The following is a 6224-nucleotide window of genomic DNA, read 5'->3' on the forward strand; positions in this document are numbered from 1 at the left end:
GCTATCTGACATTAGTCACCAGAAATAAGCCATCCTTCCCCTACCCCCCACCCCCGCTAAAACCTTAAGTCTTTTGTATTGTATATTTTAGCACAATATAGTGAACATAATCCTTGTTGGTTACAGCTGGCTGGGAAATGAGAATCTTTGAAAATACTTACTCAAAATAGACTTTGTCCCCGCCCCACACAAAAATCTGTGGAAGAGCTGTCAGAACATGTTAAACTTCAAAGAAAATAAGCTGCAGAGAATCCTCTGTAAGGGAAGTATATGGGCAAAATTCCCTTCTTATATGCCTTTTACTGAAGGAAATATAGAGGAGCTACCACCGCAAAGATGGCCATTTACACATCACCAAAAAAGAGAACAAAGGGTAACACAGATTTGCATGGATTTTTCATCTGCTAAATTAATTTGTAGGTGCAGAGGCAAATTCAGAAATAATCACTGCATGTTATTTAAAAATACAAAGCAGCTTATCGTATTGATGAAGAATGAGACGAGGTGGCCTCTGTAACTGCTTAGTCTGCTGTCCAAGTCCCTGCTCTCTCTTCTTCTGGTTCTTTATGTTTAAACTAGACTTCAGGGGCAGATTTAAGGCAGTGCAAGCAGTGTGGTTGCACCAGGTGCACAGCCAAGGAGGACACCTTCTCAGAGCTCTGTAAACACTTGCCCAGCTTCGGGAAGGAGGCTTGAGGGCTCTGACAGGGTGATAGAGTCTTTCTGCCTCCTTCCCAAAGCTGGCCAAATGTTTACTGGGCTTTGGTAGGAGGGCTCTAGGATTCTGCCAGAGCCTTTCACCTCCTTCCCAAAGCCTGGCTTAAGATAGAGCCATGAGAGCTGGGGGGAGGGCATCAAATGGCCTTGCACAGGGCAGCATATTACCAAGGTCCACTCCGTAGACTTGGATCAGGCAGCCCTTCAAACAGAGCAGGGGTGGGGAAACTTTGGGCATCCAGATGTTTCTGAACTACAACTCCCATGATCCCTAGCCATTGGGGCTGGTGGAATTGCAGTTCTGCAAGCAAAACAATCTAAGGCTGTCAACGGATGACCCATAGAGAGCTTTCTGGGAGATAAAAGGGCCTCTCACCATTGTGCTAAAATGTCAATGTCATGTTTAAAATGTCAGGGCGGAACAGAAGCTTACCAAAATTTTAGTTCTGACCGTGACATTTTAACTTTGCCATTGAGCCATTCGGGGTGGGGGTGGGGTTGGATTTTGAATTTGAAACTTTGAAATATTCATGGGCAATTTGAATGGGGAATTCTAAGATAACTTGATTTTGCAACCATGTGGTCTAACTTCAATTCATTAACCTTTAAAGCCAAAATGACCTGGGTGTAGGATAGCTTATGTAATAACAACTGTACAGTAGATCCCTATTTGCCACCTTTTCCATATGATTTGCTCATGCTAGGAGACATTGCCATGGCTTATCCAAACTTAGGCTGGCGGTTTTGAGAAGGACTTTCTGTGTAGTGGTACCCACTGTCTAGAACTTTTCCTAAGGGAAGCTTGCTATGTCTCTTCTCCTTTATCCTTCCAGAGGCTAGCTGAAGTGTTTTTATTCTAGAGGGCTATGGGGCCAGTTGATGTTTGATATTATTGTACTGTGTTTTAAATCAGGGATAGCCAATATGGTACCCTCTAGAGATATTGAGGACAACAGCTCCCATCATCTCTGACCATTGGCCATACTGACAGGGGATGATGGGAATTGTAGTCCAAAACATCTGGAGAATACCCCTTGGCTACTCCTCTTATGAAGTATTCTTATGTGTTGGTATGATGTTTTCATATTTTGTAAACAGCTTTTTGCATTCTGTAAAGTTGAGACATACATCAACTGGCAATACTAAAACTAAAATAATTTAAGCTTTCAAGAGCACTGAAACTCATGGTCCTGGAGGTTAAGTGAGATGCAAAATTGGAAATTACAAATAAAAATGGCAGATGCATAAAACATTTCATCTGACATTCAAGAATACTAAATGTACCCAAAAGGGCTGAAAAAATGAAGCCTAACTGCATAATTCACTTTAAGTTATCGGGGCATTATCCAGAATTGCACTAAGGCTGATTATATATTCCCCTTTCTTAAGCACAGAATGTGACATTTAAATTCATTTCCAACTAAAGTTTGCTGTTACACGAACCTCCAAAAGACTATTTACATGACACTGAAGCTGCATTGTTTAATTTCATCTGCTTGGCAAAAGGGGAAAGGTGGCATTTGTGGACCATGGATCCCAGACGATGGCCAAATATTCACCCACACCAAGTCTACTGCGGGCAAAATGACACAGAGAAACTGGACTGCCAAGGTAAATAAGGTTTAATTCTCCTCACGGACTCTGTTTCACTCTCTTTCGGACTGCTGGGCAAAAGCCTGAATTATCTATTATTCCCCTTTGCCAGCCTGGTGCCCTCCATATATCTTGGACTACAACTCCTGTGCTGGTTGCAGCTGATGGGAGTTGTAGTCAAAAACATCTGGGCTCAGTAGGCCACAGTGGGAATTTGGCTAGCTTAGCAGCTGCTCGGGACATTATGCTCTCTCTTTTTTAATTAAAAAAATTCCTTCCAGTAGCACCTTAAAGACCAACTAAGTTAGTTCTTGGTATGAGCTTTCGTGTGCATGCACACTTCTTCAGATACACTTTATGCATTTTAATTGTTGCACCAAGAAGAACTGACCACATTTATGTCTCAAGAGCTCCAGCCTACCTTTAAGGAATTGTTGCATTGAATGAATATTCATTACACATATAGTAGAAATGGCCAAGTATCAGCCTAGTATTGTGATTATGGCACAACATGGGGTTAAACCCCCCCCCCACCTAAGTTGACTCTGGGTTTGATGTAGCAAATATATATATAATGGGGAACCTGTAGATTTCCAGATGTTGTTGGACTCCAAATCCCATCACCTCTAGTTAGCATGGTCAGTGGTTTGGTATGATGGGATATGGCGTCCAAAAACATCTGTAGGGTCACAAATTCCCCATCGTCGGTGTACATCATGCAGCTATTAGGGCAGCTTGACTTAATGTGGGCAGTGGCTTTCTGAATTAGCGAACTCTTTAAAGTCCTTTCACAGGAATTATTAAAAAGCACAGTGGAATAGGGCACTGTGATGTTGCTGAAAATGTTCAAGAAAAGGGCTCCCCCTTTCACTTAGCTAGATCCAGGTTCATTTAGTTATTCAATATTTCTTTTTTTTTTTTTATAAAATTTTTATTTGGTTTTCTGGTTTTATAGAGACAAAACATACACAAAGAAAAGACAAAAGACAAAAACATGTATAAAATCAGCAAATCCCCGTTTCATAAACTTGTTCCCTGACTTCCCCCCACCTCCCCTCGTGCATCCCAGTTTCAAGATTATATCAGCAAATTGGTAGTTCTCCTCTCAACATTCTTATTCATCTTATTACCTTTTTTATAATAAAAATTAATTTTCCTAAGTTGGACTTAAGTTCTCTTCCATCAATTTTCATTTTATCTTAATTAAGAGTCATATTAACCAAACCTAGAAGTCTTAAGAGTTTTTAAGAGTCTCTTCTTCCCTCCCTCCCATCCCCGGTTTTTGTCCCTTCCCAATAAAGATCCAGATTCGAGATTCTCAGCCTGGGTTCCTCACGTCCGAGGCTTTCAAATCCCTTTCAGTCCCTCTCCGCCTGTCCTGTTGGTAGTCCTTTATGTCAGTCGTCAGGTCTGGGAAAAGCTCTTTCACCATCAAAGTGTATCCTCTTCCCACAAGGGGGTTCAAAAGTAACTGCTGGAGAATTTCCACAAAACCTATCTCTTCACAATCAAAGTCCAAGCGGAGGCCCCAATCGTATTTCTTTATTTTAATTTTCTGTATTCCATTTTGTCCCGGGACCTCCTCCTTCTTCTTCTGTGTCTTTCGCAGAGTTGTAGTAGATATGTTCCCAGCATTTCCTTGCTTGTGTTCCGCAGATGTCAGCTTTTGGTTGTTGCTTCCCAGGATTACTTCTTCTTTTTCTTGTTGTTTAGTCTCTTCCAGCTCTGTAGGTATTGTTTCCCATTCAGCTGTGGATTCTTTCTCATTGAGGTCCTCAATACTAAGAGCAGAGTTGCCTGTTCCCAAGGTCATAGTCTCAAGTTGTTTATTCATGGCCAAGCTCTGTTCTTGTAAGATTCCCACCAATTGAAACATCCTTTCGATTTCCACTAATAACTTTCCTTCCACAGCCATTGTATCCATTGTAGTTTCACAAAATTCCCCCTAGGGGGAATCTGGTTACTTATTAGCCTTTTCACCAACAATCCTTTAACTGATTATTATTACTTTATTTCCAACAGTTTTAGCTCAATTATAACTCGTCTTAGTCCAGAGGGATCTTAGATGACAAATTTTCCACTTTAAATCAGCCGTTTGACAGCTTTGACAGCTGTCAAACTCCGCAGCTCTTACACAGGCACCAAGGCAGGACGTTCCCGGGCCCGGGAGGGGGGGTTGTTTAAAGCAAAAAGAAGGTTCCCAAAACTCCACTCTCCAGCCCAAAATTTCCCTTAGTTAAATCTCGGAAGTTAATGTCCTTTTTAACTCACCCCACCAGGGGTAGGCTCTCCAGCTTAGCTCTTGCGCCGTTGCTTAGATCGTCTGCAAGGGGGGGGTGCGGACTTCCTTTTAGACACCCCCCGCTCGTCTCCAATTCAAGGTAGAATTTTTATAAAGTCCCAATCCGTCTTACTCACGGGCGATTCTTTCAGTCCAAATTTTCAAGGAAGGAAGTCAGCGCTCTCTGGTTATGGCTCGCGGCTTCGCTCCACCGAGGTAGCGATCGACTCTCAGTGCCACGCCACCCCCGTATCCCCTCCGCAGCCTTTAAAAAGGCTCTTTGCGAATCAGGGGGGGCGCTTAAGGCACCCGCCGAGTCTTCAGTCCGCAGGCTTCCGCGCCTGCGGTTTTTAAGGGTCCCCGCGTCGCCGGCGCGGCAAAGACCCATCCTCAGTGGAGCCGATTCCCTCCGGAGCTCGGAGGGAATCCGCCATTTCCAGATCGCGTCAACCCGGAAGTCCTCTAGTTATTCAATATTTCTTCACGGAGCATTCAGAATACATGACTCAAGATGTGGTGATAGCCTCTAGCTTAAAAGGAAATTCGACAAATTCTAAGAGGGTTGGCTATTAGCTATGATAGATCAATCAAATCTACAAAGCGTGTCTGGAATACTGTGTCCAGTTCTGGGCACTGCAATTTAGGAAGGATATCGATAAGGTGGTTGTGTGCAGAAGGAGATGATCAAGGTTCTGGAAAACAAGCCTTATGAGGAACATAAGTTGAAGAAGTTTGGTATGTTTAGCCTGAAAAAGAGAGACTGAGATGAGATATGATAGGTAAAGGTAAAGGGACCCCTGACCATTAGGTCCAGTCGTGACCGACTCTGGGGTTGTGGCGCTCATCTCGCTTTATTGGCCGAGGGAGCCGGCGTACAGCTTCCAGGTCATGTGGCCAGCATGACTTAAGCCGCTTCTGGTGAACCAGAGCAGCGCACAGAAACGCCGTTTACCTTCCCGCTGGAGTGGTACCTATTTACCTACTTGCACTTTGACGTGCTTTCAAACTGCTAGGTTGGCAAGAGCAAGGACCGAGCAATGGGAGCTCACCCCATCATGGGGATTCGAACCGCTGACCTTCTGATCGGCAAGTCCTAGGCTCTGTGGTTTAACTCACAGCACCACCCACATCTCATGAGATATGATAGCCATCTTCAAATATCTAAAGGGGTTGTCACATGGAGAATGGAGCAAGCTCTGGAGGGTAGGACTCAAACCAACGGCTTCAAGTTTCCAGAAAGGGGATTCTGACTAAACGTCAGGAAGGACTGTCTGGCAGTAGGAGCTGTTTGACAGCGAACAGTCTCTCTTGAGAGGTTGTGGCCACCCAACCTCTCTTAAAAACCTCCAAGAAAGGAGAGTCAATGTTTTGAAGCAGAGGTTGGATAGCCATCTGTAATGGATGCTTTAGCTGAGATTTCTGTATTCCCAGGGGTTGGACTCGATAACCCATAGGGTCCCTTCCAACCCTACAATTATTTGATTCTATGAGTGAAACGCTATCCCTGCAGATAACAAATGCTGGGGACTAACAGGGGGAAGGTGACCATGTCCACAGCCCTCCTCGGGAGACTGCAGAGACATCTGGGTGGCAAATGGCAATCTGGACTAGACTGGTTCTCGCTGATCTCACT

The sequence above is a fragment of the Podarcis bocagei genome (genome assembly GCF_964188305.1).
Source record: "Podarcis bocagei genome assembly, chromosome: 17".
NCBI classification, from domain to species: domain Eukaryota; kingdom Metazoa; phylum Chordata; class Lepidosauria; order Squamata; family Lacertidae; genus Podarcis; species Podarcis bocagei.